Source organism: Electrona antarctica (genome assembly GCF_951216825.1).
Source record: "Electrona antarctica genome assembly, chromosome: 3".
In the NCBI taxonomy this organism is placed as follows: Eukaryota; Metazoa; Chordata; class Actinopteri; order Myctophiformes; family Myctophidae; genus Electrona; species Electrona antarctica.
The window spans coordinates 26,897,581-26,909,861 of NC_136808.1; positions in this window are offsets into that span (position 1 = coordinate 26,897,581).

Sequence of the window (12,281 nt, forward strand, 5' to 3'; positions counted from 1 at the left end):
TCGTTGCTGTTAGTTTAGCCTCCCTGACTGTGGGCTCACACACCCTGGTCGCTCGTAGCAGCGGTGCGCCATTAAAAAACCCTATTACAACGCCACTGTTGTTGTCTCCGGTGCGGCTATACCCCCCATCGCCGTGGTCACAAGCTAACGACCACAAGAATGATTATAACCTCACAAACGACACGCACAACATGACTGGACTGACTGTGTTCAGTCAGAGTTGTTAATAGTGCTGAGAACTGTGTGGAGTTTGCATGTTCTTCCCGTGTCCCCTAGGGTAGGTACCCTCACATGTTCTCCCCGTGTCCCCTAGGGTATAGGTAACCTCACATGTTCTCCCCGTGTCCCCTAGGGTAGGTACCCTCACATGTTCTCCCCGTGTCCCCTATAGGTACCCTCACATGTTCTCCCCGTGTCCCCTAGGGTATAGGTAACCTCACATGTTCTCCCCGTGTCCCCTAGGGTAGGTACCCTCACATGTTCTCCCCGTGTATAGGGTAGGTACCCTCACATGTTCTCCCCGTGTCCCCTATAGGGTAGGTACCCTCACATGTTCTCCCCGTGTCCCCTAGGGTAGGTACCCTCACATGTTCTCCCCATGTCCCCTACGGTAGGTACCCTCACATGTTCTCCCCGTGTCCCCTAGGTACCCTCACATGTACTACTGGCGGTGGGTGAACCCCCCCCACTACTTAACAGGACTAACTGTTAAGTAGTGTTTACCTGAACCTATACCTGCAACACTATACAGTATGGCTCCAGTAGTCTACTGCTTCTGTGGCGTTCTGTCTGCACGCAACAAGAACAACGCCTCCTCCTCCATCGAAGAAGAGATTCGTATACAAGTTAGTTTCGCTACTGCAGCGCAGTAAAGAAGTTTGTCTGATTATTTTAAGTCTACTTTTGTATTTGTGTGTCTAAAACTAATATACACTAAACAATATATAGGCTTACGCTATATCAGCTGTTCTGTGCGCAGCGCATGCACACATGTAGGCATGTGTGCATGCGACATTTTGTGATACCAAAACAAAAATCACCATTACACCACTGGTCTTAACCGGGCCACGTAATCACGTATTAACTACTGTATTGGTACTTAGGAGTAATGTATGTATATATTTATTTTTTATTGTTCAACCTTTGGCCGAGGTCAAGAAAGATAAGCCACAACACAAGACCAATTCAGAAATGTACTAAAAATAACTTGTTTTTGGGACACAACAGAACCACTCCAACTGTACTCACTCACACACGGAACGCACGCCTGCTTCCAATTAGTCTGATAACCTATTATGCAGTAGTGGGAAAAATACTCCAATGTTATATACTTAAGTAATCTTTTGAAAATAGCAGATCTACAAGTTCACAATGTGTCGTGTATACTAACCAAGTAAAGTACAAATACCTCAAATTGAATTTAACCAATTTAGACACCAGATTCTACAAATGTCTTCTAAATCAGTTTTCTGAAATTCCCATATTTAGTGTGGTTGCCCTAAAGGGCAACCAGACTATTGTAATTGTGGGCTCGCAACAGCGAGCACACACTAGTTATTGCCAGTTTATATTTATTCTTGCTTTATTCCAATTTCCGCCCTTTTTTCGAATTCCTACTACTTTCACACACTTTATGCTAGAAATGTAGTTCAAACTTCAAACTGTTCAGCTCTTTGCAGTTATGTGTGCTTGCATTTAGATTTTTACAATTGTTTATACTTTTTTAACTTTTTAACTTTTTAACTTTTTTTGACATTCTTTATAATGAGAGTCGATGGGAGAAACGTCCCATTTTTCACAGTTGACTTTTTTGTGCTCTTATTACTCTGTCATACTTTCACTTTGAAACTCCATTCAAACTTTAAAATGTTCATCAATCTTTGAATTTTCATTGGTGAAAAAGTTGTTTTGAAAAAGTTTATACTTTTTAAAATATTTAACTTTATTTATAAAATGTTTCTCTCATAGACAATGTATGGGATTTTATCTCTAAATCAACCTCACTTTTGCAGCCTCATTACTCTGGCATACTTTGTCGTAGAAACGTGATTTAAACTTTAGCTAGCTCACACGGCTGTGGACTTTTTCGTGGTTGAAACCGTATTCGAATATGTTACACGGTTTCTCCGATATCGCAGTTCAATCGCAGGCCGTATCGTCTAATTAGTGCGCCCTTAGAGTGCGGGGCCTCCTTGAGTAGAGTGTGGAAACTGAAATGCTTCACCTCGGAAATCTACCAAACAAATTGTCGTCCTGGCCAAAATATTCACTTTACACGGATGTTCTTTGGTCATTTGGTCATTTTGTAGCCACACATGTCCTCTTTCACACAATGTAACCACCAAAGCACAGATACATACAGAATGTGAACTACGGCCTTTTAAGTGACACAAATACAGTCAAGCTGCCCATTGACCTCCATTGTATAATTCTTACGAGGAAAGTATCGTGAAGACAATTCTTAACTCGCTCTTATAACCACATTTTCGATCGTACCAACACCACCATCGCACATGTTGTACCTCAATGGCTCAGGCCACTCAAAGTGAAAAAAATATTTGCATTCGACTTTTACTTTTTGCGATAGAGCAATTTGTTCGGGCATAGGTTTTTCCCTATTCAGGCCCATTGAAATCTCCCAGTCATAGTGAAGCACTGTTTTACTCTCCCACAGCTGAGACATATAAGGGCTTAATTACAGGGCTGACATTAGAGTTACAAGATCTCAATGAGTTGCTCTGCGAAACCTTGTGAGCTTGTAGGTCTGCTATTTGTGCAGTCACAGACACACGCATGCATACGCACGCACGCACACACGCACGCACGCACGCACGCAGCTTGTAGGTCTGCTATTTGTGCAATTAGGCTCTACACACAGAGTCACAGACACACGCATGCGCACGTGCACACGCACGTGCACGCGCACGCACACGCACACACACACACACACACACACACACACACAAAAACCCTGTCTTTTGCTTGCAGCATGCTACAGTCTTGCAATTTGCTCCATGGGCTTAGACCACCAATAGGAGCACGCTGTACTTAATTAATTGCTTAAGCCCCGCCCTTCTGTCTTCCCATTGGCTGGCCTTTACACAGCTCTAACTTTTGTTTGCAGCATGATACAGTCCTGACAATTTGTTTATGGACTTACACCACCAATAGGAACACTAATATAAACTTAAAAAATATATTTTTTTTAAACTTTTTTTTTTTTAACTTTTTTTTTTTTTAACTTTTTTTTTTTAAACTTTTTTTTTTTAAACTTTTTTTTAACTTTTTTTTTTTAACTTTTTTTTAAAAAAAAACTTTTTTTTTTAAACTTCTTTTTTTTTTAAACTTAAAAAAAAAATTAAAAATAAAAAACTTAAAAAAGAAAACTTAAAAATGAAAAACCAGTGTTCAGACTTGGTGGGTGGTCCCACAGACACAGCTATAACTTTATACATTGCGTTTTTAGCGAGCCCACGCAGTTTCTACAGGAACTGCTTTCTAGTTGTAACACTTTATTTTTACTGGAGTAACCTTTTTTTTGAAACGCTACTCCTCCCACAGTTTTAACTGTACGCACTTGACCCATATGTCAAATTGACCGGCTTCATCGGGAAGGATGTGCTTGTATTTTTTTAAGAGAAATGTTGTATAGTTTAATTGATATGAATTGATTAGTGAATAGAATTTCCCCATTGACATGAATGGGAAAATGCGATTTTTCGCATTTTGTCACATTCAAGTATTTTTTCCTCAGAGACTGTAAGCACTATAGTTACAAAACTTGGAGGGTAGGTTCATAATAATTACTAAAATTAATCAACTTATAATGTTATCGGTCGGCCTCATGGTGGCGCTATAACAGCCCACTTTACATTTTGGCTTATAACTCTTGAACCGTAGGTTGTAAAATCAAAATTATTTTTTCCCTGATTTCCTTGAGTCATGACGCATCTCCTCATATAGGCCACGCCCATTTGCGTCATGATAGATTTTCCGCCATTTTGAATTTTCTCCAAAACACACTTTTTGCTCCTCCTCCTACATATGTTGTCCAAATCTCACAAAAATCGGCACACATGATCTCGGGACCCATCCGATTAAAACACCAACTGCAGAATTTTGGTAGTGCGTATCGTTCGGCCGTAATCGTCGTCCGAAGTTAGTAGGAGGGGCCTATATCACAAAAAATGCCATAAATCACGAACGAAATGTCCAATCCATCCCAAATTTGAATCACATGTCGCGGGTGGTTCAATCAACCAAGTACCAAAAGCAATTCTATTTTCATCCATAGGGGGCGCCGCAAATGCGAGAAATGTAACCGTTTGTCGCAAAAACATGATTTTTGGGGGGATAAATCCCGCATGATCGCAGGGGTGACGCGACATTGCAATTGGCTGGCAATATCAGTGGGAGGGGCATATGTAAGCCACTGCGGCAACCACACTTTGCAATTTTTTAAAATTGCGACCTTTCTAGTTCTACATGTCAGTGGCTCTCAAAGTTTTTCACGTCAAGGACTCCAAAAATTGTAATTGGCCGCCGACCCCATCTGAAAATATGTTGTTCCAGGAACCCTCCAGAAGCAAAGATTTGAGTTAATAAAAACGTTCACTCTGAAAGAAAATATATATTCAAAGATTTGTGCCACATTTAAGCTTGTAGGGCGGCACTCGGTGCCGCGCTACGAGCTTGTAGATCTGCTATTTTTCAATAGCTAAAGTATAACATAATATTATGCTTAAAACAGCAAAAGGGCTTCCCGCCCAGAATGAGTAGGCGTACAGTGCTTGAGTAAATGTAATGAGTTACTTTCCACCACTGTTTGGTGACGTACTAACGTGTTATGCAGCTCTTGTGAAGCCAACATCGTGCTGTTCATGAGTTATCTGGGTGAGGCGGCCAGAACGAATTTACATTTTGTTGTGGGATAACGACGGGATCTCCTAATCCAATCTGCTCTAATCTAATCCAGACAGGATATAGTACGACATGATCCACTAGGGGTAAACAACATTAACCCTTTTAAGACCGGGAAAGCATCTGTTGTCATTTTTTGAGTGGTGCAACCACTCCTATGCAGAGCTATGTGTGTCCCTGGCTGGCTGGCTGGCTGGGTCCGTCCATAGAGTAATAAAAGGATAGAGACTGAACCGGAGCGTTAGCCCCGCCCACCCTCCCGCTATTCATTTCGATGGAAGTTGCTCAGTGGCGTTTTGAAGCACCCGGAAGACTGCCGGAAGTACAATTATAACTCAATGGCTCGAATGAGCGGAAGTTAAGCCCAGGACCTCAAATTTGAGGTCCTGTGCAGCCCAACACACACACACACACACATTTTTATTCTGTACTTTGGGCTATTCAAAAATCGCAGATCTACAAGCTCGTAGCGCAGCACGAAGTGTTCTTGTAGATTTTGTAGATATGCTGTTTTTGGGAAGTCTTTGAATATATATTTTGTGAATATAGTGAATATTTTAAACTCAAATCTTTAATTCCGGAGCTGTCGCTGGAATCTAATATTTTGAGAATGGGGGTGGGGTCCGTGGCCAAATCCATAACATTTTGGGGGTCCTTGACATTTGTAGGACCAGCTCAGTGGCCTTGTGGTGTCCAACCTGAGACTGGGAGGTCAGGGTTCGATCCCCGGCCGGGTCATACCAGAAATGGGACCCAGTGCCTCCCTGCTTGGCACTCAACATCAGCGGTTGCAGGATTACTGCTTGGCACTCAGCATCAAGGGTTGGATTGGGGAGTCAGTCCCTGCTTGGCACTCAGCATCAAGGGTTGACTGGGGGGTCAGTCCCTGCTTGGCACTCGGCATCAATGGTTGGATTGGGGGGTCAGTCCCTGCTTGGCACTCAGCATCAATGGTTGGATTGTGGGTCAGTCCCTGCGAAATACTAGCGTCATGTCCAGGTGGTGTACTTGTACATCAAGCCGCCTCGCGCTACAGAAACAGGAGATAGGCTCCTGCTCTATGGGGCCTCATGGCTCGGCAAGGCTTACTTACCTTGACATTTGTAGAACGGGATCTTCGGAGCCGAACGCAGAACTTCTACATGCTTTTAAAGTGTGATGGCCTCAGGGCACCCCGCCGACAGCGAACTGTCCTCAAACAGGAGTCCGGGCCAGGCCGGTGGGCTCACTGCCAAAACAACAATGGGACAGTCATCAAACGGGGGTCCGATGGGCCGGTGGGCGCGCGGCCAAAACTACAATGGTCCTGCCAGAGAAAACAGGCCCGCATCATAGGAGAGGAAGCCGGCTTGGTTATAAACGTCCTCTACAAATGAATTCACAGTTTGGAGCTCGACCAGACCTGAGAATGAGCAGCTTATTGGTGCATGGAGACACACATGGAGAGAGAAAACACGCGTTTATACTTGGCTGTGTCAAAAATAGGAGATCTACAAGCTCACGTGTGGCGCTGTGACACGTTGTGACCTTGTAAATCTGCTATTTTATGCCACCTGCACAACAGCCAAGCATAAAATTACTTGCTGTTTAGTTCTGTCTGGCTCTCCTGTCCATTAGTCCCCTCCCTAACATTTTAGTCTGGTTTTTATTTGTTGATGAAATTGTCAAATTATATTTAGTTTTATTCATCGCTTAGTTTATATTCAGTTTTTAGTTGGTGTTCGTCGGTGAACAAAGGCAGTCGTCGGACATTTTTCACCATATCGTCGACGGAATCAACACTGACGCACGCACACACGCGCACGTACACACACACACACACACACACACACACACACACACCCACAGTGGCTATCAGCGTGCGTGTGTGTGTGTGTGTGTGTGGGTGTGTGTGTGTGTGTGTGTGTGTGTGAGCCGAACCAGTAGCCAGACCTGTTGGAACTCTTCTCTGATCAAATGGCTCGACTGCCACTGTCATGTTTATTCAATTAGCCTGCCACTAGCTGGGGGTCAGAGAGAAGGTCATAGTGCATGCGCCTAGACACACACACACACACACAGAGTGTTACTCCAGAGGACATTCCGATGACAGCATGCGTTTGTTTCGTAAACGTTGGATATACTGTTATGTCTTTATTTTACTCTACAGAGCACTAGATAATGTTTCACTGTCCCCCCCCCCCCCCCCTCACCCCCCGCTGTTCTCTCTGCCTCTCCGTTTTCCATCACACACACACACACACACACACACACACACACACACACACACACACACACACACACACACACACACACACAGGCAGCAGAGAGGTCACAGCTCCATTCTCCTGCAGGCTTTAATAATGGGACAACTCATTTTACACTCCATTACCTCTGAGTGCTGGACTTATGCTGCGGCTCGGCCATGCACACACATCACAGCAGATACTGTACTGTACTGCACTGTACACTGTACTGTACTCTAGTGTACTGTCACCGTACCGTACCGTACCATATTGTTACTGTACCGTATTCTACTCTACTGTGATGTTACTGTTTACTATAACTGTACTGTACTGTACTGTACTGTACTGTACTGTACTGTACTGTACTGTACTGTACTGTACTGTACTGTAAATGAAATGAAATGAAATCTATATTTACCCAGGGTATCTGGGCTAAGCTCAAGAACTTGTTTCCAGCCAGGCCCTGCTCATAGAACACATTTCATCGTAGTGGTTGATGCCTTGTTCAAGGGCATTTCAGCGGTGGTAATTTTAACGTGTCGGACGGCTGATTCGAACTGGGAACCTTCCGGTATCTAGACCGCGCCGCTATCCGTTCGGCCACCGCTGCCACTGTACTGTACTGTACTGTAACTAGCTACTGTACACTACGGGCCAACTATAACTAAGATGAGAGGACATATAACTTCAGTTTTAGCTTCATTACTACATTGGCTATGGGTTGCTTTTATGATTTTTAAAGGACCAAGCCCGAAGGGACTCTTGGGTCCCTAATTCTGTTTTTTTCTTCTCCTTCTTCTTCTCCTTCCTCCAAAACCGTGCAGGTAAAGGACTGACAGGTTTTGCAGGTTTTCATAGTAATCTGCGACCTGCAATCGTCTAGCCCGGGGGCCCTTGAGAGGGCTAATCCGGCCCTGCCTATCCGGTACCTCCTAAACTCTTTCCCATGCAGGGAACGGGGAACAGAATCTCCCACGCTGCAGCGCGGGGACATCAGAGGAGCTGGGATGTGATCCATGCTCCGCTTCAGGCACCGGTCCGTGAAGGCAGCTGCGTCCGTTGGCTAACGTGGGGTCCTCACAGCAGAGCAGAAAACGTGGGCGACTTGGCCTGACAGCGCCGTTTGGAGCCAGTGAAGCATCGATCCGCTCCATAGGACACACACACAAGTGTGTGTGTGTGTGTGTGTGTGTGTGTTTGTGTGTGTGTGTGTGTGTGTGTGTGTGTGTGTGTGTGTGTGTGTGTGTGTGTGTGTGTGTGTGTGTGTGTGTGTGTGTGTGTGTGTGTTTGTGCGTGCACGTGCGTGCGTGCACGTGCGTGTGTGTCTGTGTGTGCGCGTGTCTGCGCTCCACTGACAATGTTCTGCAGAACAAATTTTGGAAGACTGCTCTCACACCCACACACACCTTTTGAGCTCGCTGAGGAGATTAGAGATGATCGTAGAGGAAAACAGAGGAGCGTTCTTCAACTCACTAACCACATGGCTTACCCACATAGTTCTACCTCAGATCAAATGTCTGGCTACGGTGTGTAATACCAGCTTTTATATCTTATATATTTGGCTGTTGTATAACTTACATGTACAATGTAGCGTTGAAAGTGTAATTATGTATTCTGCCGCTTGGCCAGTTCCCACTTGAAAAAGAGACACAGTTTCAATGTGTTTTTACTCATTCACCGCCACCAGGGGGTGCCAAAAGTCCCAGACCGCCACCACATATATATATATTTATTATTATTATTATTATTATTTATTTTTTCCCATGTTAAAAAACACGAAAAACACGTCCTTGGCAGTCCAGGACATCATGAAAAAGAAGTTAACTAACATGAAGCCTATAGTGGAAGAAGTGAGCCCATTATTATCCAACAGCATACAGATATAGGGGCTGCTGTGGCTCAGGAGGTAGAGCGGCTCGTCGGTTCGAATCCTGGAAGTGTCCTCCATAATGGCCAAGACACTGAATCCCACATTGCCTCCAATGAGTCGGCACGGTATAGTAGCTCGCCCGCCATTGGTCTGTGAAGGTATAGTAGCTCGTCCGCCATTGGTGTGTGAAGGTATAGTAGCTCGCCCGCCATTGGTCTGTGAAGGTATAGTAGCTCGTCCGCCATTGGTGTGTGATGGTGGGAAGAAGTGAGTGTGGGAAGTGGCGTCGACCTGTGGTGTCATGCTCGTAGCACGCAGTACCAAGGCGTGGTAGCAATAATCTTTTTCACGCGCACTTGCAGGTACGGCACGGTACGGTGCACACGCGTACACGCTAGAACGCGACCCCTAACGTTTCTGTTGGGCAGTCCAGTCAACGGAGCTCGTGCCCAGCCTAGGCTGCTGAAATCTGCTCCTCCGACAACAATGGAATGGATACATCGGCGGCCCCATTCGCAAGATACAAAAGCTGCCAACGCAACTTGTGCATATGGTCCATGTGTGACCTGTTAATATTTCCCCCACCGAATAACGTATCCTACGTTAATCATTAGTCTCGGCAAGCGCCAATCAACGTAAGTTACGTTTATTCAGTTGTATAAATGTTTGATCCGATCTAGTGGAAAGGCTACTCACATTAGCTTCGGATGGATATCTGTTGTTATAGCCATAACATTGGACTGTTACACCACTGGCGTCGACTAAAGATGACTGTAAAGATTCACCTCCCAATGTATGAATGAATGAACTCAAAGCGCTTTGAGCACTTGCAAAAGCGCTATAGAAATGCAATTCATTAATTATTGCTATAATAATAATAATAATGGGGGGGGGGGGGTTGCGAGGGCGATCCTCGGATTGGGCATCAACACACAAATACACTATACATGATCTCTCTCTCTCTCTCTGTCTGTCTCTCGGCCTGGCACACACTGGCACAGTGTTGGGCCAGCTGCCCTCTCGGAGCGAGGGAGACCCCCCCCCCCCCCCCCCCCCCCCCCCCCCCCCACACACACACACTCACTCTGATGACAGAACCATGAAGAGTGCATGACAAACAATACAGAGCTGTCTGTCTGTCTGTCTGTCTGTCTGTCTGTCTGTCCTCATTCCAAGTGACAAAGCTTACTCTGAGGCTAAACGTTGATCCAACTTACACGTGTGTTGCAGTGTCGCTGTGTGTGTGTGTGTGTGTGTGTGTGTGTGTGTGTGTGTGTGTGTGTGTGTGTGTGTGTGTGTGTGTGTGTGTGTGTGTGTGTGTGTGTTTAGAAAAGCCAATTTGCTCGTCCACATATGACGTAAATTCTCCATTCATTGACAACGGCATTAAATGTTTGTGTTGCACAAACAGCCCATTTGTTCCGACACATACGATGTAAATTCTCCTTTCAATGGCAAATGTGAAAGGAGTTAAGGACAACAAGCTGTATATAGGAGGAGCGCCCCTCAAAAAAGGTATAAAGCCAGCTCACATCACTGTAGCTCTGCAAAATGCATTCTACACTATTGTCTCAGCCAGCAGACACTACTGAGGGGGGAGGGGAGGGTGGGGAGAGAGAGAGAGAGAGAGGGGGGAGGAAAGAGAGAGAGAGAGACAAAGAGACTGTACTGTGGCAAAAAGCAGTTGATCATGACTGAAGTATAACAGACCGAAGGTCAGGTTCCCGGGGTGGCTTTGTGGAGCGCGTGCGTGCGTGCGTGCGTACGTGCGTGCGTGCGTGCGTGCGTGCCTGTGTGCGTGCCTGCATGCCTGCGAGGAGGGGGGTGTGAAGAATCATCTGCTGCTGCACTGATCCTCCTGCCAAGCCACACGTGTGTGTGTGTGTGTGTGTGCCTGTGCGTGCGTGCGTGCGTGCGTGCGTGCGTGCGTGCGTGTGTGCGTGTGTGTTGGAGATGGATGAGGTAATGCAGTCCAGCCTCAGTTCAGTTCAGGAGAAACAAAGGCAATTAATTTCAGAGCTGCAGAGCCTCTATCAGTGGTTGGAAAGGAAGTACATTTTACTGCACTTACGTACAATTTTGAGGTTTACTGGAGTGGTTTTCAACCCTTTTCATATCAAAGCCCATTATTTATTCATCATTTGAGCCACGGACCACCATTTCATGACATTTTGCCTCTCAGACCCATTTGAGCCACGGACTACCATTTGATGACATTTTGCCTCTCAGACCCAAAACGGAGAATATTTTGTTGTTGTACACGATTTTGTCCACAATTCCATGCTGTGGTGTGTCCCTGGCTGTGTCCTTGGCTGTGTCCCTGGGTGTGTCCTTGGGTGTGTCCCTGTGTCCCTGGCTGTGTCCCTGGCTGTGTCCCTGGGTGTGTCCCTGTGTCCCTGTGTCCCTGGGTGTGTCCCTGTGTCCCTGGCTGTGTCCCTGTGTCCCTGGGTGTGTCCCTGTGTCCCTGGCTGTGTCCCTGGGTGTGTGGGTGTGTCCCTGGGTGTGTCCGTGTGTCCCTGGGTGTGTCCGTGTGTCCCTGTGTCCCTGGGTGTGTCCGTGTGTCCCTGGGTGTGTCCCTGGGTGTGTCCCTGTGTCCCTGGGTGTGTCCCTGGGTGTGTCCCTGGCTGTGTCCCACACACACACACACACACACACACACACACACACACACACATTAACTGTATATATGATGACTTTGGGTGTGACAGTACAGTACAGTACAGTACAGTACAGTACAGTACAGGGACCCCCACACGGTTACTCTGTCACTTAGTGCATTTTAGTTTTACTTCACCTTCATTTAAATTGCATTGAATTGAGAGAGAGAGGATAGTTGTTTAGAGTCGTACTTCACTAGATGAAGTAGGAATTGCTAAAAGTTTAAACACCAAAGTACCGAAATATATTATAGTTATAATAATTATAGTAAACAATATCCTGAAATATCATTGGTATCATACTCACCTTGTTATCATTATCTAGCTGACCATTTAATTGCACAAAATAATTTGATCACTTTGGAAATGAACTATAACATCTGTGAGTATGACATACTCCACTGATGAAGACAGCATGTTAGCATAACGATGAAGACATCGAAACTTGTTTCTCTCCACTTTCCGCTGCGGCGAGTTAATGTGAGTACTTTTCTGCAGCCTCACCTCACCTCACATCACCCATGAAGACATGTGCATGATAGAACAACCCTGCTGCATTCATTTACTTTATTTCTGAGTGGTGCAACCACTCCAAGGAACAGCAATGTC